At 42.0% G+C, this 24593-nt stretch overlaps 1 protein-coding gene and 1 non-coding gene across 2 annotated transcripts in view; both read right to left on the bottom strand.

Annotated features, from left to right (window-relative positions):
- INPP4B (inositol polyphosphate-4-phosphatase type II B) overlaps positions 1-24593 on the bottom strand; it is a 711205-nt gene that overhangs the window by 427591 nt on the left and 259021 nt on the right. The window lies entirely within an intron of this gene.
- LOC144292049 (U6 spliceosomal RNA) lies at positions 917-1021 on the bottom strand. Its single transcript, XR_013359589.1, has one exon. It is a non-coding gene; the product is annotated as a U6 spliceosomal RNA (small nuclear RNA).

Raw genomic sequence — 24593 nt, 5'->3', positions numbered from 1 at the left:
AAAATAATGAGAGATTTCATCATGACAGTCTATCTGAGGTCTGGCTAGAGTATTAATTTTGGTCATAACGTGTCAATCAGCTACAAAGGATCAGCTCAGCCACTGTGACAAGGATCAACAGCGGAGACATCTGAGCTCAGTTAATCTACCATGACATGCTCTGGAGTAGGATGCATACGGGAATATCACCTTCATTTTAAACCACTGCTGACTGCCTTGTAATATCTAGGGATCCATAATTAATAGCTAGGGATCCATAATTAATATCTAGGGATCCATAATTAATAAAATAACATCAATCTTCAGGAACTTGAAACATGTTATCTCCATCACTTAAAAATACAAGATAATTATGATGTGCTTCTTACTATGTCTTTCCTTTGCTTTATAATTTGTATATTGATGCATGCACGCATGTGAACTTAGAGTCTATAAAATATATAGGACAGCATGTAAAAAGTAGGCCAAAAACATATTTTATTACCACTTTACATAAAATGTTTAACAATATAAACAAAACTAACCTAGAGTGAAGAAGCTTTAACTTTTAAAAAATATTTTGGATAATAGAATACCGATGCCTTTCTGATGTGAAATCATGATTCTTCACAATGAAATCAATGTACTTCGGTGTTTAATTTACCTGCAAGTGCAAGAACTTCTATCTGCAGAAGTTTGAAAGCAAGTTCTAGGGTTCAAATTGCCCATTAATATTGTTAAATTTTTTAAAAATATTACCCATTTGAATTTCAAATTCATGAAAAGAAAGAAAACACACACAAAAAAAATAGCAAGGATTTTATCTAGGTGGAAAATAATGCATAATTTTTGATTCATACATATTTATTTTCTAAATTCCTTGCCCTAAGGAGGTATTATTATTATTCACTACAGTACCAATGTTAGTAATAATAAGATACAAGTGAAATATGTACTTGGATTTGCATGTCATCCTTGCATGGGGGCCATGCTAATCTCTGTATCATTTCGGTTTTAGTATATGTGCTGCTGAACCAGGCACGGACTAGGTACTTGGAAATAGTCATCAATCTTATCCAAGCTGTACTAGATTCCTTCTTACAGAACTCCTACAAAAACACGTTCCCACACAAACACATACACAAAAACATACAAACACTGCCTTTCCTGTTCAAGAAATAAGATGCTGATATGAGCAGCAGCAAGTAACAGTGATAACCAATGTTGCTTTGATATTTATAAGCCTGGACGGGTGGTAAACGCGAGAGTGAGGCATGCTTCAGGAGTCCTGAATCGATAAGCAGAGTCCATCACATGCATGTACTCCCTAGGCAGAGTTTCAAAACTTTGTAAAAACCACTTTTCTTTTTTAGATGAAGAGCATTTTGCATTGCCATCCCCGAAGCAACTTTATTATGTAGTAATACATTGACTAGAGATGGCAAGTTAACAATTCATCTCAGGTGATCATTGGGATGGTCTGTACCAGCAGCTCTGAAGGTATGATCCCCAGATCCCGAGGGATCCCGGGAAACTTTTCAAGAGTTCTGTGAAATCGAAGCAATTCCCAATACATCATTTGTCCTTTTTACTGTGTTGGCTTGTGTCCTCTTTCACTATGTTGGCATTTGCACTGACGGTACAGATGCAACAGAATCACTGAGTGCTTATAACCAATTGAGGCAGTAGAGCCAACTGGTACTAGCAGACTGTGTCGATGTCATCCCCACGCACTATAATTCCAGTTTTAAGAAGTTCTTTGATGAATTAGTAAAAATACATTATTTTTTTCATTAAATCTTGGAACTTAAGGACACACTTCAATATTCCGTGTGACAAAAATTAAACATATCTATAAAGCACTTCTATATATGAAGTAGATAGTTGTATTAGTTATCCATTTCTGAATAGTTTACCCCAAAACCTAGCAGCTTAAAACAACACACATTTATTATCTTGGTTTCTGTGGGTCAAGAATTCAGGTACTGCTTAGCTGGGTCTTCTGGCTCAGGTTTCTTACAAGGATGCGATCAAGGTGCCACCTGGGACCACAAACATATCAAGGTCTAACTGGGGAGGGATCCATTTCCAACCTTTTCCATGTGGTTGTTTGCAGGATTCAGCTACTTGAGGTTCTTGGCTGAGGTCCTCAGTTCCCTGCAGCTATTGGCCAGAGGGCACTCTCAGTTCTTGGCCAGGTCGCCCTCTCCATGGGGTCAAGCATTTGAGAAGAACCAGAGAGAGAAATCCAGCAAGATGGAAATCATAGTCTTTTATAATCCAGTCACAGGAGTGACACCTCCTCATTTTTGCCATATTCTATTTGTTAAAAGCAAGTCATCAGCTCCAGCCCACATTCAAGGGGAGAGAGTGACACAAAGGCATGATTTCCTAGGGGTGAGGATCATTAAGAGCCATGTCAGAAGCTGCTGGCCATGTGGTCATCTCCGGGAAATACTGTTCACGTTGTTACGTTCTTTTCATTATGTACCATTTTTATGTGAAAGAATAGTTTACCCCAAAAACATAATTATTCAGGCTTATTTTGCTGATATTTGCAGAATCGAGTGTTTCTTGATGACAAATTGAGTTTTGATACTTCAAGGAAAACAATGCTGATACTCAAAACTCAATGGAATTTGAATATTCAAAAGAATGCTAGAATTTTGTGAAACTTGTGTCTGGCAACAGTGTTTTAACAACTTATTGACATAAAAACCTTTTTGAAGGTTTTGTTAGCAATACTAAAGAACTGAGTTTTGATCTTGTATAATGAAATATGTTAACATTTAGAAGATCTGCAAAAGCCAATGAGTCAATGTTTTTCAAACGACCAAATGGATGCCTTTCCAGAGTCAGGCCTACATGCATTTACGGGCAAGACAGACCAATGGCCTTAGCCATCCTGACAGGTGTGAAGTGTATCTCATTATGGTTTTGATTTGTATTTCTCCGATGATTAGTATGGTGAACATCTCTTCGGGTGTTTGTTGGTCATCCGGATGTTTTCTGTCTTGGAAAAATGTCTTTTTGAGTCCTCTGCCCCTTTTTAGTTAGATTATTTGTATTTTTGGTTTTGAGTTGAATAAGTTCTTTATATATTTGGGATATTAACCCCCTATCAGATATGTCATTTGTCAATATCTTTTCCCATTCAGTAAATTGCCCTTTTGTTTTGTTGACAGTTTCTTTAGCTGCAGAAGCTTTTTTCTTTTTTCTTTTTTTTTAAATTTTTTTTTTATTTATTTATGATAGTCACACAGAGAGAGAGAGAGAGGCAGAGACACAGGCAGAGGGAGAAGCAGGCTCCATGCACCGGGAGCCCGATGTGGGATTCGATCCCGGGTCTCCAGGATCGCGCCCTGGGCCAAAGGCAGGCGCCAAAGCACTGTGCCACCCAGGGATCCCTGCAGAGGCTTTTTATTTTGATTTAGTCCCAGTAGCTTAAATTTGCTTTTATTTTCCTTGCCAGAGGAGTAATATTTAGAAAAATGTTTCTATAGCTCTTGTCAAATAAAGTGTTGCTTATGTTTTCTTCTAGGAATCTTACGGTCGAATGCTGAGAAATGTATAGAATTGTTGAATCATTATATTGTTAATGCCTGAAGCTAATATAACAGTGTATGTTAATTATACCTGAATAATAAAAAAAAAAGACACACTAATGGATCTCATGTAACAGTGAGAAGTTCATTAATATGATTTCATTTCTGCCTTGCAACTCATCTTTAAAAAACTACTGCTTACAGAGTTCTAGTGTAATATCAAAGAAGAATATCCACAATTATCTGAAAAGGGTATTAAAATACTTCTTCCTTTACAACTATATAATATAATTATGAGAGGCTGGATCTTTTCCATATACTTCAGCCACAACAAATGGCAACAGTCTGAATGCTGTGAAAGCAGATATGAGAATCCAGCTGGCTTGCATAAAGTCAAACATTAAAAATATTTACAAATATCTATAAAAGGGCCACTATCTTCATAAAACTATTTTTGCTTTGGAAAATACAGTTTTTTTCATGAAAATATTTTTTATGTGAACATAAAATGGATTTACTTTTAAGTGAATTGTTTAAGAATGCCTATTTTAATTCCTAGCATGATCAATATTGATAGATAATCCCACATAAACAAGAACTTTTTGGGATATCAAGATTTTTTAAGATTGTAAAAAAGATACTAAGATCAAAATGCTTGAGAATCTTTGAGCTAGATTTTACTATTTAGGCAAAATGACCCCCAAATCTCAGCAGCTTGCACAAAATGATCTCTTACTCACACTACAAGTCCATTGGTGTCGGCTGAGGAAATGTGCTCATTATTTTCTCAGGAGGCTAGGCTCATGGAGAGAATGTCTCATCAAGATTCCACACTTGTGGGAAACCTGGTTGTGCAGTTGGTTGAGCATTACATTCTTGGTTTCAGCTCAGGTTGTGATCTTAGGGTTGTGGTCTCAGAGTCAGGGGATCAAGCCCCACTGTGGGCTCCGTGCTTGGTGGGGAGTCTGCTGGGATTCTCTCTCCCTCGCTCCTCAAATACATAAATACATAAATAAATAAATAAATAAACAAACAAACAAATAAATAAATAAATTTATATAATGAATTTATTTATTTATTTATTTATTTATTTATTTATTTATTTATTTATTTATTTATTTCAAGGTTCTACACTCCAACAAGAAAAATGGCAGTATGGCAAAATTTGCAAGGGGTTATAAACTTCACCTGGAAGTTACCTATGCTACTTCTACTAACTAATCATCTAAGAAAGCCACATGGACACACCTAACTTCCAAGGGGGCAGTAACACACAATCCCACCATATACCCAAAAGAAAATCCATAAATATTTAGTGAACAACACTGACTACCATGTATGCCAATTCCAACCCATACATACCTGAAGCACTGAGTGAAAAAGGATTATGAGGCTGCATCTTAGATAGCTCCAGAAGCTTATCAGTTTTTTATTGCTGTTGAAACAAACTATCACCAATTTAGTGTGTCTTAAAGCAACAGAAATGTGTTCTCTCCTATGGTTCTGGAGGTCAAACATCCTAAAATCACTGTGGGCAGAGATTCATTTCTTCTGGTGTCTTTAGGGAATAATCAGTTCTCTGCCTTTTTTGTCTTCTAGAAAATGTGAATTATAGCAATATTTATCCCTTAAACAAAAAGTAATTGAGTACCTAAGGAATATTTTCCTTAAACCAAAAGTAATTTCCTTAAACCAAAAGTAAACCAAACCGGCAACCCCGGTGGTGCAGCGGTTTAGCACCGCTTGCAGCCCAGGGCGTGATCCTGGAGACCCTGGATCAAGTCCCACATCGGGCTCTCTGAATGGTGCCTGCTTCTCCCTCTGCCTGTGTCTCTGCCTCTCTTTGTCTCTCTCTCTCTCTCTCTCTCTCTCTCTCTGCATCTCTATGAATAAATAAATAAAATAAAAAAAAGTAATTGAGTACCTGGTAGATATGAGGCACTATTCTAAATGCTGGGGATGCTAGGCTGAACAAAAGTCAAAGCCCCAACTATCATAGGGCTTACACTCCAGCAGAAAAAAGAAAGAGGTAAATAAACTCACATATATGTTAAGACATTGATATGTACAACCAAGATAATTAAGGCAGGAAAAAGTAATTGAGAATGATAGGAAAGGTGCTCTTTTAGATAAGTAGTCAGAAAAGGCCTTTCTGATCAGACAATTATTGAGTACATCCCTGAAAAAAAGTGAAGGAACGAATCACAATATCTGGAATAAGAACATCCAGGCATTAAAAATAGCAACCAAGAAGTCTTAATGTGGGAGGATGCTTGGAATGTCTGAGAGGCAGCAAGGAGGGCAGGGTGTGAGCTCCTTGATGAGAGGATGAGAGGATGAGAGAAGGAGGTGAGCCCACGTGCAGTAATAATGCAGTGTCCTTAGGACTATGATAGGGACCCAGCCTCTACTCTGAGAGGGACAGCCAAGGAACCATCTACTTGCAGGAGTGTTCTGCTACAGGGGACGTTGCTCAAGGGTCACTCACTACTGTGGGGAGAATATAACCCTGGGGCAAGCTTAAACGCCAGAAGACTAGTCAGAGGTTATTGCAATAACATAGGCTGGAGATGATGTTGATTTAAATGAGAGCTATAATGGTGGAGGTGGTAAGAACCATCTGGATTCTGGATATAGTTTGAAAAAGTCAACAGACATTCTAACAGATAAAATGATGAGGGTATGAAAGAGTCATTGCCAAAGGAGTCGTTACCAAGAAAAGTGGTCACTCTTTAAAACAGAGAGGAAAGCAAAGGGGAGGGAGGGGGGGAGGGGGATCAGAAGGGGAAGGGGTAGGGATGGGAGGATAGAAGAGGACGGGGTGGGGGGGGGGGGCGACGGGAGGGAACAGAAGGAAAAGGCCTTCATCCAACTTCTCAGTTGAAACACGTTTGTGTCAGAATGAATAGATTTTCCTGGGAAACTAATGCTGTGACTTAGGGAAGTTCTTGGATATCAGCCAGAAGAATGATAAATCTTACATAAACAAGACATGCTTATCTAGCATCAAAAACTTGGAAAAAAATAAAAAAGACTTGAAATGGTGTTAGGCCAATCTGCCACGGTAGCTGCTGGTGCACATTTGCGTAGCCTATGAGAAATCATTTCTCTTTTATGAGTGCAAGGTGATGATGTAGCTTTCAACATTATTATAACGTGATTTCCTATTATCTGAGCCACACCTGAGTAAAATGGCCCTGGCCTTCTCCGAACAGAATACAGTTTCTCTTGAGCAGATTTTTTTTAACAAGCCTGTATGAAGGTCACCTTTGCTGCCAATTCCACAGTCGCAGGCTAAGGGGAAAGACCACACCAAATGAAGCAAGACCCTAGTGAGAGGTGGACTGTGTCTCCAAAGGAGACAGGATTTGAAAGGCCAGTTCTCAATTTCTTCGCAAAATATTGACATTAATGCATTGATTAGGCTGGATAAAATCAATAAGCAAACAAACACATTATTCATCCATTTTTAGTGCATGGGAAGATTTTAAATACATGATTTTTTTTTTTAATTTACTTTTGTCTCAACCGCCAGACATTGAATCCTGAGTCAGGCTGCACTGAGAACAGACCTCAGAAAATTGTGTTACAGATATCTCATTTCTATTTTCAATTTATCACCACGTTCCTTTCATTTTCTGATTATTACTAGGACGTATCCCCTTGTCCCTGATGCCACCATCACCATCCTGGACCAAGCTAGCGTCATCGGTGGCCCAGGAATAACGAGGTCCTCCCACCTGATCTCTGCACCCATCTCGCCCAGCTCCAATCTTTCTTTGCAGAACAACTGGAATGATTCTCTTCAAAACTCAAATTGCGTATTATTTTTCAGCTTAAAAGCATTCAAAGGCCTCCTAGTCCACAGTGTAATGAACATCCACTGGAGACCTGTGCATGCATGTGACAGGCCTCTCCACCCCCTTAGCAGGAGGCCACTGTTTCTCTTATTATTGCTCTTGGCTCTGCCCTTTGCAGGCCTAGCTCAGCTCCCCAGCATTCTGGTGTCAGTGTCCGTTGCACAGGCTGCGCCCCTTGCTGGGACACTGTTTGTCTCCACCTGCTGCTAGCTCCTCTCTCTTTCAGGTCTCTAACCCTCCTGCTCTTTTTCAGAGAACCCCAGTCTACCCCAACAAGATGAGATCTCCCTGTTACATGTTCTAATCATCCCGTGTTCCCCCAGCTCACAGCACTTCTAAAGGCAGCAACTTTCAAGTGTGCAATTATTTGATTAATGGTTGTCTCCCTTACCAGACAGCAAGCTTGGAGAAGGAGGGACTCGATGTCAGTTAAAGCTCAGCAGCCTGCCACAGAGTAAGATAGATACTCAGTAACTATTTGATGGAAAAAGAAAAGGCGCATATAAATTATTCACAAAACAAAGGAAACATTTAATAGAAGTTAGTAGAGTAAGAGTAAGAATGGAATTTATCAAAATACTTGGATAAACACGAAACATATATTTAGAATCTAGAAATTTATGTAATCAGCTATAATTGTGAAATGGATAATTGGATGAAAAGAGGCTTGGTAAAGTCAGATCTTTTGATTTTGTTCAAAGGCAACTCACCTGTTCGCCCGCTGCCTTATGTAATTGGAGAAAATCTTACAATTTTTTGCTGTATATTAACTGCTATAAACCATAATGGTAAGTATGAGGATTTTTTTTTTATGTATTAGTGCTAAGAAAGAGATTCCGATGCCGCTAATTAATGCACTTAGAAAGCAAATGAAACACATGTCAGGAACAGAGCCTCAAGAAATAAGTGAATCAGAAAATCATTTCAGCGCATGGTGCCCAGAATTATAGGTCTAAAAAGTGATTGTGCCATTCACCCTTTTATCTTTGGAGGACAATGTTCAAAATGTATTGCAAATATATCATCCGTCTTACAATCTGAATGAGTTCAATTTCAGTTGCATGAATACACGCACAAGACAAATGCTCTCCATGCTCAGCAGCAATCTTAAAGCTTTTCTTAAAATACAGTCTGCTTTCAAATCAGCGTAGGACAAATTTGTGCATCCTTCCAAGAGGACTGTACCGTGGCTCTCTGATCTTTATTTAGCTTAAAGATTCAAAACAATAAGCTCTCCAACATTTGTTGTGATATTTAACAAATAGAAACCAGTGTCGCTCTGGATTCTAAAATGTACCAAAACACTTCTAAAAAATCAAATAAAAATAATGTCGAGTTTCATAGTTCAAGTTGACCCCAAATCTCCCTATGAACATAGTAAAAATTGTTGACATTTTTAGGAGTAAATCTATTCTATTCTATTCTTCTATTCTATTCTATTCTATTCTATTCTATTCTATTCTATTATTTGTTTATTTATGTATTTATTTGAGAGAGAGAGGGAGTATATGCAAGACAGTGAGTGGGGAGACGGGTAGAGGGAGAGTCTTACGCAGGCTCCATGAACACAGGGCTCAGGGCTCGATCTCGTGACCCTGAGATCATGACCTGAGCTGAAATCAAGAGTCAGATGCCTAACTGACTGAGCCACCCCGGGGCCCCAGGGGTAAGTCCATTCTTAATCACTTACCTCAATTCCCAGATTATACTCTTTACAAGACTAGACTTAGAAAAACAGTTTTATTTGAGGAACAAAGTGAGGTGAAACAGAGCAAAACTGTAATGCAAATTTCATCTTGACCTCATTAGAAAAATGCTTACTTATTTAAACAAATGAGATAATATGTTCATAAGAAGCTGCAAGAATATGACCTGCCTTTAAAAGTTGTGAAGATGATCCATGAACACCCAAACCTCACCCTTGCCTCTGAACGCTTACATCCAGGGCTAGTGTGCTAGTCATCAGTGCCAGTCACCAAATATTGAGTAGATGCTCTGATAGTACAGAATTCGCAAGGTTTCTCTGCCATTGCCACTGACTGACTAAGCTGCAGATTGCAGAAACTCCTTCATCTTCGTCTCCAGCTGTAAAGATTTTGATTAGCACCCCAGCCAATCCACTGTGGACGTGTATCTTGAGGGAGAAACATGCTTTTGTTTTTTTAAGCCTTTAAAAGTTGAATTTGTTTATTTCTTTTTTATTTTTTTATTATTTCTTAATTTTTTTATTTTTTTATAAATTTATTTTTTATTGGTGTGCAATTTGCCAACATATAGAATAACACCCAGTGCTCATCCCGTCAAGTGCCCCCCTCAGTGCTTCTCTCTTTTTTTTCCCTCAGTGCTTCTCTAGCATAACACAGCCCATCCTGAGTGATCCACATTTGCAAACTCGAGTCATCAGAAATAATTTCAAATGTCATATTATGCCTATATATGAAAATGTATTTATTTATATATATATATGGGCATCATAGAATAAAAGAGGTCCAAGTATGCAAAGATTGTAGAATGTCACCAGGTTTTAGTTTATTAAAATTCCTTACCTCTACAACTCTTTTAAATTTTCCTTTAAACTTTTTAACTTTTGAACTTTTTTTTTCCCAAGGGAGGAAAACTATATGTATTTCTATGATTACCTAATACTAAGTGCATTTGTTGTACTCTTTTCCACAGGAACAGCACAATTTACTTGTTACTGAAAATAATGCCATTTGTTCTTAAATAAAATACATTGCCTCGGAAGTAAGAGTTCTTTCTCCAGTGTTTTCCAGTGTAATGCTCATATTAAAATATCTAAAAGAACTTTGATTTTCATACATCACCAAAAGGAGCCCATATTACCTTGGGGGACTGTACGAATGACTACACCTATGCACAATTTGTTTAGCAACACCAAACATTAGAAATGTCATGAGTCTGTTGATGATTCAACAACCGTCCCTGAGCACCTGGAAATGCATCCTCTGTCTGCTGCTACTGTTCCTTGAGTTACGTAATAACTCAGAGACAGAGAGAAGCTGGGGGAGAGTTTAGTTCATCCACCTACACGGGGAGAGGTAAATCCGGTTCTCTTGCTTCCAGACAAATGTCAACAATTTTCACGTCATTTCGACAAAAACCAATTTCCAAGCAGGCACTCCCTTCACCTCAGGCAATCTACTATTTCACACCCATGGCAGGTCTCTACTCTCTTCTTAGGAGGATCTGTACATAAATGAGAATAAGCTATACGACAGGAAAGCAAAAGTGAGCAGTTTCTTTGCCATGGTTGCTATTCTTTGTTTATTGAGTAGAAATGCAAGGAAAATAATCAATCTATAGCAATTCTCTCACCTGTAATACGGGGCTAATCATAAGTCACTTCAAAGAAATGTGGGGATAAAATGAGCTAATCCATACAGACTGCCTGGTGCCTAGTGGTTCCATAAATCATAATTGTTGTTATGGTAAAAATAATAATAAATAAAATGATAATTTGTAAGGACAGTGTTATCTAAATCAATAAATTACATATGTGCAGACATTTCCCAAGTTTATCTCAATCGTCTTCTTTATTTCCACCCCATATTCTTTTTCCGTGGAAATTTCACTCAGTCTCCAGGCTTCCATGATCAATTCTAAAAAACAGACCCAAATTTACATACTCAACCCTGATTTTCAAGCTGAAATTTCCAATTCCCTCTAGAACATTTCCAACTGGATGCGTCATCATTTCCCCAGACTCCTTATGTCTACGTCGTGTGTCCTATCCACAATCCTGTGCTGGCCTTAGACTTGGGTGAGGATGGCCCTTATCTTAGGGCTTGACTTAGAGGGGTTTGCTCCTATCCTTCTCTGACTGCCCCCCTCTCCACGGAGCAACACTTTGCAGGACTAAAAGGTATCATCACCATACAGATCTTTCTTGACCTTCTGTGGAATTATGTCCTGATAAACCCATTATAAACTGAAAATAGCCTGAGTCAAAAATGCATTTAACACACCTACCCTAATGAACAGCATAGCTTAGCCTAGCCTACTCTAAATGTTCTTAGAACACTTACATTAGCCTACAGCTGGGCAAAAATCATGTACCATGCAGGCTATTTTATGATAAAGCATTGAATATTTCATGTAATTTGTTGAACACGGTACCAAGAGTGAAAAACAGAATGGTCATATGGGCAAAGAGTGATTGCAAGTGTTTCAGCGGTTTACATTTGAGAGCGCATGGCTGACCGGGAGCTGTGGTTCACTGTTGCTGCCCAGGATCACGAGAGAGTATCATACTGTATATCACTAGCCGAGGAAAAAATCAAAATTCCAACTTCAAAGGGTGACGCTTACTGAATCTGAACCACCTTTGCACCATCATAAAGTTGAAAGTCGAACCATCATAAGCTGGGAGCCATCTGTATAGTGATACCATAATTACCCTATTTTTTTTCCATAAGCAAGTAAAATTGTTGACAGATTAATAGGATAATAGTAAGTTTCCCAATTATCCGTGTAAGAATTAAGCGTTTAACACTTGGTTCATGAAAGCCAACAAAGTCTTCTATTTAATATTTCTATTAACAATGCTAGCTGATTTGCAAAATCTCTTTTCTGTCTATGCTTTGATAATTAGCTCTCTTCCCCCTCTGCATTCCTCACTTCAGAAAACATTTCTGACTTTAACTTCTCAAAATTGGAACTGAACAATTTCTAAGCAGGAAAAGGATAAATGACCATTAATTCAACTGATAATTAACCACCTAAAAAATCAACAAAAGACTGTGTGTCATCATCATTTCCTGCCTTTCTATAATTTTGGATTTTATTTTCCTCTTAGCAGAAATTGTTATCTTCTGAAATCAAAAGAAGTGGCAGCTGCACATGGAGTACTGTGCCTCAGCATCTCCAGAGCTGAAGATGCCTCTTCCTGTACTTCTCGGCATCTGGAAAAATGGGAACTTTCCTTCTATCATCAATGAACTTGACTCCAAGCAGGCAAAATAACCAAGGACGAGAGAGCTGATGCTGTCTTTCCTTTTTGCCTCTGGTGAAGGACCTGTCAGGTCTCGTGGGCAGGTCACTTAAACTTTTCTAGACTTCACTTTCCTCATCTTTCAAATGCATAGCCCTCCCACATCTAAAACTCTGCTCCAATCTACGTGACCTATCAATTTGTGGGAACTTTATACACACTACAAAGTGACATTTTTAGGAGAAAAATGTTCAATATGCTTTTCCTCATTTGCATGTGTGTTATGATTCATGAGACCATCTGATGTGGGAAAACATGATAAAGAAAGACAAAAACACAAACAGCAGCCAACTCATTTAAGTAAACTCATTTAAATGATGAAATGAATCTTTTGGTACCATTGATCCGTTGTTATGGGATAAGCTCTAATCAAGGAAGCAGGTATGCAGGGCACACCAGGCCTCGGCAATATCTAATTACCTTCGGAAAAGGCCACCTTTCCTCTGATAAGCGTGTTGTTCTCAGAATACCTCATGCCCTTCCTCACCTACAACTTTCCAAATGCTGTTTTTTCCTCAGAGTTGCCTCATTTGTCTAGAAAATCCCTACCTGCTTGAAGACGAAGTTCTTCTCCTTCAGAGAGCCTGCCCTGATCGCTCCCAGGAAGGACTGACTAGGCATGTTGGTCTGTCCTGCTAGACAGTGAGGATCTCTGTATTTCCAAGCCTAATGGAGAATTGGGCATATAGATGGAACTCAACATAATTTAATAAATAATAGATAATTCCTCCTAGTGAAAATATTTTTCAAAACTTCTGTTATTGCTTTTTCTCATAGTTTGACACTTCAGTGCTATTCCATGGAATTACCAGAGGTCAACTTTTTATCTTCCTTGTGCTTCTGTCTGTTATAATCTTAAAACTGTGTTGCTGCCACAAAAAGCAGACAGCCACGCATTACTTCTATCTCATGTATTTGAAGTGAGTTGTGGTCTTACCTAATGTGCTCTCCGTGTTGGCCCAAGTATCCAGTATGATGTTCAGCCACACTTGATGTTTTGCACAAAACTTGCATTTTCCCTTGAATGTTCTGTTAATGTGAGAAGCCAAATTGTAGTACTGTGAAACTGATGTTTATAGTGTGCGCTCTTATGCGTCATAGTAGTCAATAATTAACATCTACAATAGACATTTTCCAGAACAAGTTGAAGGAGCTTGAAAAATTTACAGAATATGCTGTGTTTTTAAGTGATTAATTTTGGAAGTACTACTTTAGCCTGATAAATACTATCATGTTGTAAATGTCAACGACCTTTATCAGCTGCCTGAAGATAGATTTTTATTGACACCCGATATATTGGTCCAATGTATGATTTAAGGTAAAAGTCATGAGCTACTTCCTCAATGCTGAAATGAATCTTTAAATACACCCAATTCAAAAATGGGCAGAGGACCTGAATAGACTTTTTTTTTTCCAAAAAAGACATACAGATGGCCAACAGATACATGCAAAGATGCTCAACATCTCTAACCATCAGGAAAATGTAACTGAAAAGCACAATGAGATATTACCTTGTACCTGTCAGAATGGCTAACGTCAAAAAGAGAAGAAATGAATGTTAGCAAGGATGTGGAGAAAAAGGAACTGTCGTGTGCTACTGGTGGAAATATAAATTAGTATAGCCACCATGGAAAACATTATGGAGGTTCCTCAAAAAAATAAAAATAGAAATACCATATAATGCAATAATTGTAGCACTAGGTATTTACCCAAGGAAAATGAAAACACTAATTCAAATATATGTACCCCTGTGTTTATTGCAGCATTATTTACAAGAGCCAAGATATGGAAGCAGCCCAGGTGTCCGCTGATAGACAAATGGGTAAGAAAAATGTGGCACAGAGACAGATATAGATAAAGATAATGAGATATCATGCAGACAAAAGAAAGGATGAGATCTTGCCATCTGCAACCATATGGATGCATGTAGAGGGTATTATGCTAAATGAAACAAGTCAGACTGACAAAAACAAATACCATAGGATCTCACTTATATGTGGAATCTACAACAATAAAATAAACGAAAAACAAAAACAGCAGAATAAGACCTAAAAATACAGAGAACAAACTGTGGTTGTCAGAGGGGAGGAGGTGGTGGGATGGACAACATGGGTGAAGGGGAGGGGACATATAGGCTTGCAGCTATGGAATGCATAAATAAGTCAGGGGGATAAAGGCACACGTAGGGAATGTTGGATCCCTGTGCTGTACACCTGATAATGTGACATTGTGTGTCAATGAGACTCAAATTTAAAAATATTTTTTAAGTACCCCACTGGAATTGTCCTACTGCTCCCTGAATTTGGTTATGCTGAACTCAGGAGAGAGTGGGGAGCGGAAAAGGAACAGCCCATGTCCATCGAAAGATGATGGATAGAGAAGCTGTGGTCTCTGAATACAGTGGGATATTCCTCAGCCGTTAGAAACGACAGATCCCCACCATGTGCTTCGACGTGGATGGACCTGGAGAGTATGATGCTGAGTGAAATGAGTCAATCGGAGAAGGAAAAACATTATATGGTCTCATTCATTTGGGGAATATAAAAATTAGTGAAAGGGAAGAAAAGAAAAAGAAACAGCCCATGTCTCCCGCACAGGCTGCGGTCCCCTTGGACCTCAGTGTGTGTAACCAGCTCCCAGAACACCTTGAGCCAAGGTTCGAACGGGCCTGATCTGGAGAGGGTGCTAGAGGAATGTGGCCGTCTCTTCGTGAGATTTTCCGTTCCTGCTTCCCACCTTCCATCTGAAACTACTCCAGCGAATCCCGAGTCATTTCCTGTACCTGGGTACAGGTATCAGGGAATAGGAAATGACGTAATAATTGTGCTTAATTAACAGGACGATAGATGTGATTCATAAATCGCAAGGGAACACTTTCAAACTAAGCAATGTGTACGTATTCAAACAGAAAGTTGCTGAGCCCTGGCTGATTAGTAGGCAGATTTCCAGAGATAGGAATGGGGAGTGAGGAACAGGGCCTAGGCTCGGTGTGAGAGGGGGCAGGGAAGTTTCTGAATCAGGAAGTCAAGGTATACACCTATGGAGGAGGCTGAGCACCTCTGCAAAGAAGCTGCCGGAATGAACAAAACAGAAGAGAAGCCAGTTCTCAGCAGTGGTAACACATATATCCCCCTACATATATATATATATATAGAGAGAGAGAGAAGGAAAATGAAAAATATCTCACCACATGAACTCCAGAAATATTTAATAATTACTCCAAAATCCACCTAGAATTTTTCAAATCTTGGTTTCAAAGGGGATGCAATAAAAAACCGAAGTAGGCTAGAGCACAGGATGTGTAAATTATTCTTTAAAGAAAATTATTACTCCCTATGCAGCTCTCTCTCCCTCGTTTTTTTTTTTTTTTTTTTGAAAATGTTCTGTACCTTCAAAGACAACACCAAAACCCTCACCTGAATGCTAAGGATTCTGGGAAATGATCATCAGGAGTGACTTTTTACAGAACGGGCACCAAAAAGCACAGCTTCGCTTTGGTTGTTAATCATCCACCTAAATCCTTACGTAAGCGGCTTCCCATACTCCTTCTTTGTGAGCATCACTTTTTAAATATGGAACACATTCAACACTGGCTGCTAAATTGGTCAAATCCATGCGGCAAGAAGGGCAGCCAGCAATCTGGAGTGTGTTAAAAATGGTAACACATTAAAAATAATTTCTTGCAAACTCAGCGATGGGGCCAAGACTTATAAAAATAATGTTGACGTTCTAACTCTGCTCTAGTAAATCCATCAGGACCCTGTGTATGTGAGCATATATACGCATGTAAAAACAGATATAATAGGAACTTACATAACCACGAAGCCAACTACTTGGGCTGTAGTCTTTCAGGCAAACTCACATGTATTTTGCCTAAATATTTGTGACGCCGGGTAGCAGAATTCCCTGCGATATTCTAAGAAGACACTTTGAATGAAGATGCCACCTGCAGAAGCTATGACTCACGCGGAGCATGAGCCTTGAAGAAGTTGAGGGGTTCGCTCGTTGTAAACACCAAGAAATGCTAAGAAACCTCTAAATTGCACTTCGGCGCAAAGGCTGCTCTGAGACTCTAACTCCAAGACGAGCCCGCACTGCAGGCCCGGCCCAGAGCCAAGGGGGCAGGAGCGCCTCCCCGGAATTGTTCTGATGGGGTAATTTCTCCGTCGAGATCAGACTTCCTTCAACTTAGATGCTGAAAGGAGACCTTTATAGCCACGAACCACGGCTTTTAGCAACGGACACAAGAAGAGATTCAATTAAAAAAAGAAGAAGAAACAGACGGAGATAAGGCCGAGGCATGAAATTCTGCGAGCTTGACCCCGGCTCTGTCGGGGCCTCACCTGCTGAGTGAATGTTGGCGGCGACCCTGCACCCAGGGAGCCCACTGGTCCCATTTCGCCAATAGCATCTGTTCACTGAGTGTCACACTCTGGTCACTAACCCAATATCTCAGGCTTTTCCCTCATTATTATATCCTCCACGGTGATCCAGGCCAGCGGCCTCTGATGTCACTGCTGCAGTCCCGAGGTGCTGCCAACCCCACCCGTGTGAGATGGCGAGAACTGGTGACAACTGCGCCTGTTCTGAGTGTCCCGCGGACGAGCCACCCCCCACCTTTCTCTTCTCCTTCGAGCCAAGTTCCTAAGATGCGACAATATGAGAATTAGGCCAGTTAACAGCCCGCAGCGGCCTCTCAGTGCTCAGGTGGGGGAGCAGCCACGGCCTCTGCCTCTAACCGAAGAGCTACAGATGATTACGCTTAGAGACGAAGGCACAGCAGGAGCCCAAGCTCAGACCCCATGCCCAGGAGCCACGTCGGGGTGCAAATGAAGTCACTGAAGGAAATTAAAAGTGTGACTGTGGTGAACACATGAGCAAAAAGAGGGCGAGGTTTGCTGCTGATACGGAAGAGGTCTGGGCGGTCTGGGTCGAAGACCAAAGCAGTTGCCCCCGTCCCTCAAGCCAGAGCCCGACGCCACCGGAGCAAGGCCCTGCTGTCGCCAGCTCTGGAAGGCCCAGACAGGCGAGGAAGCCTCAGAAGGGGAGCTGGAAGCTGGCAGACGGCGGGTCATGAGCTTGAGGAAAGAAGCCACCCCACCGACATCAGAGTGCAGGATGCAGGGGGCAGGTGTGCTCACGCGGGGGCCACAGCAAGATCCAGCAGGACAAGCCATGAGAGTGGCCGTACGACGAGGGGCTTCCAGCCTGTGCTGGGAGACGATGCCACGAAGACTTCCACGGCGTGAGCGGAGAAGTCAGCTCCCAGCTGCAAAGCTTCAAAACCCAGGCTGACTGACTCTCGGGGGGCCCATGCAGCTAATGGCTTTCGGCGAAAGCCAGCGCTCACCCCCCATCCCAGAGTCCCAGGGCGCTTCTGAATCACGCTCCATCCACTCGGCATCTATAAAGGGAACAGCGAAGCCCGGGTGACAGCACGTCTGTTTAAAACGTGGCTCCCCGAATGCTTGGAGCCCAACTGCTCAGAAATAAAGATCGCTTTCAAAATATTACTGCTCGTTGACAACACAGCCAGCACACCTCCCCCCCCAAGCTCTGATGGAGACATACAGCAAGATGAACGTCGTTTTCATGCCAGGTAACGCAGCATCTATTCTGTAGTCCACGGATCAAGGAGTCATTGCAACTTTCAAGTCTTACTATTTCAGAAATACATTTCTTATGAGGCTAGACTGCCACGGATGGGGATTCCTCTCATCTGGGAAGAGCCGATTAAAAACCTTCCCGAAAGGAGCCATCATTCCAGATCCCATTATGAACACTCGTGATTCATGGGAAGAGGTCAAAATATGAACACTATAGAGTTTTGGAAGAAGTTGATGCCAACCCTCACGGACGACGTCAGGGACCTCAACACTCACGGATGACGTCGAGGACCTCAACCCTCATGGATGACGTCGAGGACCTCAACCCTCATGGAGAATGTCGAGGACCTCAACCCTCACGGACGACGTCAGGGACCTCAACCCTCGTGGATGATGTTGAGGACCTCAAGACAATGGTGGAGGAAGTACCTGCAGGTGCGGTGGGACTAGCAAGAGAACAAGAATTAGAAGTGGAGCCTGAAGATGGGACTGAATTGCTGCCATCTCATGATAAAACTTGAACAGATAAGGAGTGGTTTCTTACGGATGAGCAAAGAGAGGGTTTTCTTGAGATGGAATCTACTTCCGGTGGAGATGCTGCAAAGACCTTTGGAAGGACAACAAAGGACTTAGAATATTACATGAACTTAGTTGACAAAGCAGCAGCAGGGGTTGAGAGGATCGATTCCGATTTGAAAAGAAACTCTCCTGTGGGTGTTATCAGCACCCTGTACGACAGAAAAATCTACGAAAGGAAGAGCCCATCAATGTGCGAACTTCATTCTAAGAAACTGTTGCTGCTACTCCAACCTCAGCGACGCCCACCCTGATCGGTCAGCAGTCATCAGCACTGAGGCAAGACCCTCCACCAGCAAAAAGCTTACAACTTGCTGGAAGCTCTCATGACGGTCAGCATTTTTTACAATAAGTCATCTTTAATTCAGGTATGTGCATTTTTTAGACATGACGCTATTGTGCATTCACTAGACTACAGGGTCATGCACATGTGACTTTTATATGCACCGGGAAGCCAAAAACTCATTTCACTCACTTTATTACTGTATTTGTTTTATTGCAATGATTTGGAACAGAACGTGCAATGTCTCCAAGGTATGTCTGTGGGGGGGAGGGGCAAGTCAAGGCTCCCCTTGCTTAACCAAGTCTCTCTCTCTGTCTCACACACACACCCTGAGCAGACATTCATCTGTTAATCACGGCTTTAAAACAGCAGATGTGGACCAGGGTTCTTCCTTTTTTCACCGACCAGGAAGTTTGGATTATCTCCAGGTTGAGACCATAAGACCCGCTCCAGGCTGCTCACAGCACCTGCTAGGTGTTGCTACACTCGGCACCCAGATACCCGAGTGTCTGGAGAAGCCATTAAACAGCTGGGTGACATTTACTTTGCATACCTACATGACTATTTAACAACACAAAAGCTTTCCCAACCGAAGCAGAACATGTCTCAAAGTATATTTATGAAGAATGTTACCAGACAGAGCAATGGTGCTCCTAAGGATCATTCTGTACGGAGTCAACCACTCTGCCAGTGAGGTCAATCGTGACAGCTCATCAACCCAATGGGGGGTCACAGCCACGGAGCTCAAGCTGAGCTTGACCAGCCAGCTCATCAAAATATTTGATCGATAGTCTGGTAAAGAATACAATTTAAAGTACAGCTGCCTGCTTCCCTTTGGCTTAATTTATTCTTTCTCACACTGTGTCCCGCTGATGTGAGAACGGAATCCTCATTATTTAATACAGACCAGCGAGTCTCAGAGCTGCTTCCTCGATTCTCCCTGTAAGGTTGCCCGGGAGGCCTGGTGAGCAAGAGACTGGCCAGATTGCATTAACGCCCGCACCATTTCCCAGCTCCAGCACCCGATTTCTCCTTTTTGAATCTGCTCTGTATTTTGTGCTTCTCTTTGAGGTATCTGGTTGAAGGGGTCTGACCTTGGGGGCAGGGGGCACCGGCTGCAAAGATGGGCTACGCATTTGTGGTCAAATGAGTTAGTACCTTTTAGAAGACTTTTACGAATACGAATATGATACATAGAAGGAAACCCTCACTGAGCTTTTAACAAGGTAACGGGTTTCAGAAAGAAGGCACCGGCCGTGAGAACGGACCATCCGTCCTGGGCCCACCTGCATCCCCGTCCTGTGTGTGCTCCTTACCAGAGCTGGACGCGGTGCAGGCGTCTGACTGTCCCAACTCCCTTGCTCAGATGTTGTGGGTGCAACGGGGTTTCTGCAAGGAGAGGCCTCCCCCTGCGACCGGGAGACGGAGGGCGAGAGGGCACCAGAGGGCGACGGCCTCCTGAACCCCCCGACACAGGCAGTGCACGGCGGCCCGGTATCTGGGGGTCAGCCCGGCTGCGGGAGGCGCCCGAAGCTGCCCACACCCGGGCCCCCCAGGCTGCGGCCACCCCACGCCTCCTCCGGCTCCGCGTGCGGGCAGAGGGCACCCCAGCTCCGCGAGGGCCACCGTCACCCCGACGGCCCGCCGTGAATTTAGCACGAGCAACAAGCGGCTCGCGTCTCTCGTCACTTTGTCATCTCTCTCAATAGCCGCTCCCGACAACACGGTTTACTCTCGATCTCAGACGGTGTTTCTAAAAGTCAACCTTCATCAAGACGTGGGTGAAACGTGAGCTGCACTTGAGCAGTTAGACGGAGTGGAGGTGTCTCAGGCCACCCCTGCTGAGCCTGCCCCTGCAGTCACGCAGCCCCGGCCTAGCCCCGCGGAGAGCTTTAATCAATGATCTGGACACGAACATAAATGATGACCCCCCTACACTTCCAAGCAACACCGAGCTACATGACACAGAAAATGAACCCATCAACTGAGCCATGTTTTTCAGAGATTTATTTTATTTTATTTTTATTTATTTTTTCAGAGATTTTATTTTTTTATAAATTTATTTTTTATTGCTGTTCAATTTGCCAACATATAGAATAACACCCAGTGCTCATCCCGTCAAGTGCCCACCCCAGTGCCCGTCAGATTTTAAAAGGCGATCATGGCAGGTGGCCCAACAACCCATAGTCTGGTCCTTGCTTTGGCGCCAAGCCTCACTCGTACACATGTGAGTAGGGAAGCAATTTACGTGGAAAAGGCGTAGAGGTGCTAGTTTTCAAAAACTACAATGAGCCAGGATTTGAGGCAGATGCTGACATTACTGCGGTATGAGGCCGAAGCCATCAACGCGAACCCTCTAAATCACAGCATGTTATTCCCATTTCCTTCCCCCTGACTGTACCTGAGTGTTTGGTTTGTGCCAGCACAGGTTTTAGACGAGTGATGACAAATGAGAGTTTGTGGTCAAGGAGAATGATTAAGAGTGAGAGGGACACAGGGGCCATCGTACATCTAATAGGTTGGCTTAGGAACTTACCTGGCGGGTGCCTGGGTGGCTCAGCTGCTTGAGCGTCTGCCTTCAGCTCAGGTCCTGTTCCTAGAATCCCTGGGCCAAGCCCTGCCCTGGGCTACCTGCTCAGCGGGGAGTCTGCTTCTCCCTCCGCTCCTCACCCCACTTGTGCCCTCCTTGCTCTCCCAAATACATAAAGTCTTTAAAAAATAGAAATTCTCAGGGATCCTTGGGTGGCTCAGCAGTTTTACGTCGGCCTTCAGCCCAGGGTGCGATCCTGGAGTCCCGGGATCGAGTCCCGTGTCAGGCTCCCTGCATGGAGCCTGCTTCTCCCTCTGCCTGGGTCTCTGCCTCTCTCTCTCTCTCTCTCTCTCTCTCTGTCTCTCTCTATCATAAATAAATACAAATAAATCTTTTAAAAAAAGCAGAAATTCTCTTGTTTCAGGGAGGAGCCGCCATGACAAAACTGAAGGAAAAGCCATAAATGCTTTAATTTATGCTTTAAAAACAGTTAATGACCTAAGGATTAAAAAAAAAAAAAAAAGAGTTGGGAAAATAAGCAAGAAAAGGTTTCGGAAAGGAAAAGAGTCCTTGACCCCGTCCAGTCTTCTGCTCCAGATATGTCAGGAAAACTGAAAATAGAGGAGATCTGTGGCCAGCATCATACCTGGAGTCCTTGGGGACACCAGGTGCCTGGAGACACCCCCACCCCGCACTACTACGTGCATCACCCTGCAGAGGACATCCTGAGTCAGGAACATGATCGTCCAAGGTTGTCTCAGCCCAAAAGCTTCCTGCAGCAGAGAACGGTGTGGGAGAGAAGCTAAATATTTCTGTGCACCATGAATTATGTAGATGTTAGGAGGGCGGAAAGGAGTGAGAGAGGGGTAGGAGGGAGACGGAGAGTGGAGAGGATGCTAATGAATCTAAAAGGGGTTTTGGAACATGACAACTGATGCTGCGATAGAAAATGACAGTGACCATATGGTCCTCACCCCGCAGAAGAATAACCAGGAGACGCCACGATAAAGACCAGACCCGGGCCCAGGCCCAGAGGGTTTTGTGCACGGTCAGGTCAAAGGCCAAATGAGAAACAGGTCTGCAGGTCCCTCGCTCTTTATTCCAAAAAAGAATGCAAGTCCTCCAGGGCTGAGGTGCCACCGAGGATGGAGAAGTAGGTGCGGTTCTGGATGAACTCATCCAGGCTAACGTCGAGCTCACGTGGAACCAACAACGACGACGCTTGCTGCCGGAAAGCAGACAGGGGCCTGAACCGACAAGTGTATAAAGTCCTTTGGGCACCTCCAAATTCCGTGATCTGCTAATTTAGACCCTCCACATGGAAGCAACGAGAGCTGTCCTGGATTTGCGGTTGATCCTTTGCATGTGTGTCCATTCAGTAGCCGGGAGCAGAATTCTGGGTAAGCCTCAGCACGCTGAGTTGATTTCAACCTTTTCTAGAATACACACAGGTATATTTTTTGATATCAAAGTAACTTACGACCTCGTATCTGTGCCAGGCAACCTATAGAAATTATCATTAATACACTCGTAAATGTTTTTATCTCATTTTATTTATTTTATTTATTTATTTTTATTTTATTTTATTTATTTTATTTTATTTTATTTTATTTTATTATTTTTATTTTATTTTTTTGCATTTTCTTTTCAGCATTTCAACTTTGGGTTCCTTATTCTCTGTTCCCTCTTAACTCCAAATCACTCTTTTTTTTTTTTTTTAGGATTATATGACTTTTTTACAGAGTGCCCCTGTCTATCAGTATTACCAGACAGACTGTAGTTATTATTTTAGTATATGAGAGATGGATTAAAAACAACTCCACAAGCATCTTATTGGTTCGGGATCAGAAAACAAAACTAAACAAAAAACACTACATGATCGCATCATCTTTTGTCCTTAACGTTTTAGGGAGAGAGGGAAGTGGAGGCCCTGAAAAAATGAAAACCAGACCAAAAAAAAAAAAAAAAAACAACCCATGAGATTCCCTCCATTTACTGAGCCCAACCTATTTAATTTCTAAGGAAGGGGGGTCAGATTTCTGTGAAAAGGGACCTGTTCTGTTACCCGGACTCAATGAAACGTTGGTATGGAAACCTGAGAGGGTGGCACGGAGAAGAACAATGTCTCTCAGTGGCTGGAGGATCCCAGGTATGAAGATTCTGGTTCTGTCTGGGTGTTTTCAGTATAGTCGACACACGGCGTAACGTTGGTTCCAGGTGCACAACACGGTGATCCAACGCCTCTGTACACTGTGCTGTGCTCACCGCAGGGCAGCTGCCACCTGCCACCTGCCACCTGCCAGCAGACAGCGCCGTGACAGTTCCATCCACGATGTCCCCCACGTTGCACCTCTTACTCCCATGACTTATTTGTCCCATAACTGGATTTTGAAGTGGACTTGAGGAGCCCAGCAATCATGCTTCTAGACCTTCCAGCTTCCAGATTAGAATTCCTGTTCCCTTGTGCACATTTCCCCACCTGTCCTAGAGTTCAACAGCAACCTGGGCATAGAAATACCTCCCTGCCATCTGGATGAAGCCGGAGACAGCCTGTGTGTCCACAGGAGGTTTTGATTTATAATAAAAGTAATATGTCGAATATATTTGTTTCTCTAGGAATGATCCTTTATGTGCATCATCCTATTTAATGTGCTCTGAGGGGTATGTGTGCATATGTATAAATAGTGCATGTGGAATTAGATATATATTTTTTTGAAGGAAAATTGAGGTTAAATAATTTGACAAAGATCAATAACACAACTAATAATTAAAGAAGCTCAGTTCAGAAGCCAGGTATTTTGGGCCACAAAGCCAGTATTTTTCCACTATCCTTTTTCAACTTCTTCCTATGTTTTATTTAAATTAAGAAGGATGATTTACCACTAGATTGGACAATAATACAGGGTGGTTCTCGCGTTTGGGATGCTAATAACCCACAACTATGGAGCTCTTGGTAGAGTCGTCCTAAAGCCAGCACCTCTTTAGGCCAAGAGCAATAAAGACAGTAACTAATTTAGTAACTAACACTTACATCAATATAATAGATAATATTTATAGAGCAGTTGGTACATGCTGAGTATGGTGATAAACAGCTAGCTTGAATTAATTAACTCATGTAATCCTTCAAACCCTAAAACAATGAGATGGATGCCAAAATTACCACCATTCCACAAATAAGGAAACCAAAGCAGAAAGAAATAATC

This window comes from Canis aureus, chromosome 20, assembly GCF_053574225.1.
Source record: "Canis aureus isolate CA01 chromosome 20, VMU_Caureus_v.1.0, whole genome shotgun sequence".
NCBI lineage: Eukaryota > Metazoa > Chordata > Mammalia > Carnivora > Canidae > Canis > Canis aureus.
The sequence above is the reverse complement of the archived record's forward strand: the minus strand, read 5'-3'. Positions and strand labels throughout refer to the sequence as shown.